General features: G+C 39.4%; 1 long non-coding RNA gene across 1 annotated transcript in view; it reads left to right on the top strand.

The window, feature by feature from the left end:
- The window catches only part of LOC101855424, a 169961-nt gene that overhangs the window by 59204 nt on the left and 108109 nt on the right, over positions 1-2648 (top strand). The gene's annotated exons all lie outside the window — the stretch shown is intronic.

The raw sequence follows: 2648 nt of genomic DNA, 5'->3' as shown, positions 1-2648 counted from the left end.
CCCCCGCACCCCCCAAAAAATAAATAAAGCACACAATTTAGATAATGAATGAGGCAGGCATCGTCCCTGCCTATCAAGGTTAATGCAGGCTGAAAGAGATGCAAGATCCCAGCAGAATGTCCAAGATACAGGATAAAAAGTCTACCCACTCGGGACTCGAACTCGGGTCTCCTGTGTGCAATGGCGCGGCATACCGCTCCATCACAGATGCGGTTTAGCCGATCTACGTGCAATAATAATAATCATGATATTAGATATTCCCATGAGTAGTCTCGAAAACCTTATGTTTCCTTTGTTAATAAAGGTTGCTTTAAGAATAAGGAACTGCTTTTCCTATTTGCTTACACTTACACTATACATCATCCTCTAAAAGTGCATTGAATGTATGTCTTTTTACATTGTATCATAAAATATCATAAATGCATTCAGCTGTCAATTCATTCATTCATTCATTCTTTCATTCATTCATTCATTTATTCATTCAGATATTCATTTATTCAACCATTTATTAGTTCATCCATTTGTTTATTTACGTTTGGATTGATTGATTGAGTGAGAAAAAGAATTTCATTTTCTCAAATTCTGTTTGATAATTACACCAAACCTAATATTACAGTATATCCTTGCCACACATAACGTCTGAAGCGGTAGACGAGGGTGGAAATCTATATTTGCTTCTTTAAAAACGTTTATCTATAATGAGTTTTAAAAAACTAAGCACGAAATTTTTAAAAAAGCAAACAAAATAAATCTAATTCTTCTTTACATTTCTGTCGGATGTCCATAGTGTTCTTTTGGACAGACAGATTGTCTACATTTTTAAGCCTGTTGCCTCAAAGTGAACTTTGGGTTTAGATAATATTTTCCATGTTAACTTGCTATTGCTTTTTTCCACTAATCTGCCTCACTGCTGAGCCCAACTCGTTTAGAACAAGCGTGAAAGAAACATCTTTGTTGAATGAGAAAACTAATTTGTCATGATAGACTTAGCTCATTCCGTTCTTGTGAAAAGCATTATAATAATGTTTCGTCGGCTACAACTCACCTCTGCTCCCAATCACCTCCACCCCACCCCCGAACCACACATACACACAGGCTATTACTTAGCTCTGAACTTCAAAATGTATTGTCTATAATGTAAAGACTTTTGCTCTCTGTACATAGCTCTTTGAACTTTTTAATTCTTTGTATAGAGTTCTTTGGACGATCTAATTCTCTGTACGATTTCTCTGTGGCCGACACCGCTCGACTGATCAGTCACACGAAAATGGATTAATCAGACCTGAAAAGTCCATCTTATCTACAATCCAAATATATATTTATTGCAATGATCATTTATTTCTGTTTGAAAATAGTGAAACGATATAGGTTTAATGCCCCTATCAACTATATTTGGGTACTGAATAGGTGGGACCTCCGAGTTTAACGTCCATCTAAAAAAGGACAGGGCCAAATGGGAAATTCATGTAAAATGCTTTTCCCAAAGTCACGTCGGACGGAGCTGAGGCTCGAACCCGCAAAACCCCAGTATCACGATTGCAGGTCTGGTAGCCTTACCACGCTTGGCCACCGACGCCACCATTTCAGTTTTGAGTTTATTTTATGCAGAAATTTCAAACAAGAGCGGAGGTACAGAGAAGCTTTTGAGGTAGCAAAACGGGATGGCGAAGTGGGGTGCGTTCAAAGACTGGAATAAACTTCCGTACAGCAAGAGTTAAGGCACGTTGACTTAAACTGTTTTGATCAAAAGATGGGCAAGTTGTTTAGAAAACGTCCCTGAATACAGCTACATGTGGCAGCAAGAGCACATTGCATAGAGACTGTGTTTACGGAATGTGTACACACAGCTGGGTTTGAGGGGGACGACGACAGGAGGAAAAAAGGAGGAAAGGCAGGATAATATGTATGGTGGCGTCGTGGTGAAACCAGGCGCTCGTCAAAATAATTAAACCGAGGAAATGGACATTTTTCCTCTGGGCCAGTATTGTCAAACTTACTTTTTTCCCCTTTTTTTCTAAACCTCTTTTCCGTTAATTCAAAGCACACACCTCTGCGCGGATTTCGCTGAAAAATGTTGATCGAAGGCAAAAAAAAAAAAAAAGTAACTTCAGTTTCCAAGAACACTCAAGCTTTGGAAATGTGTACCCACCAAAATAATCAAAAATAAGGCCCAAACATGACGAGCGCCTGGTTCTACGGTGTCATGAGACGTCAGTATCTGGAAGGCCATCCAGCTGAATATGCAACCTACTTCACCACCAAATTTTTCAGCACCTCAAAGTTCCCTGTAATTCCACTCCTATTCAACCTATTTGCATATAAAATTAACAGCAAACTGAGTAGAAATGAACCCTGCTTTCAATAAACATACAGTTTGATTATAAATGAGATAGATTTTCTGTGGCTTTGTAGATCTTTGTGATGACTCTGAACAAGCGAGCTTTATGTGTGCTAGCTGTAGTGGTCCTTCGAACACCAGGGGTTAAAGAATATTATTACGATAATATGGGTTTGGGCAGTGAAAGGAGAAGGTATCCAAAAATGCGGGAGTGGGGAGGAGAAAGGGGGGGAGTGAAAGAGCCTGGTTTAGAGAAAAAGGAGAAGAGGAAGATGGAGGTGAAATGAGAGAGAGAGAGGGGGGAGAGAAG

The sequence above is a fragment of the Aplysia californica genome, unplaced genomic scaffold (assembly GCF_000002075.1).
Source record: "Aplysia californica isolate F4 #8 unplaced genomic scaffold, AplCal3.0 scaffold00220, whole genome shotgun sequence".
NCBI lineage: Eukaryota > Metazoa > Mollusca > Gastropoda > Aplysiida > Aplysiidae > Aplysia > Aplysia californica.
This window is presented reverse-complemented; position numbering and strand designations above follow the sequence as displayed.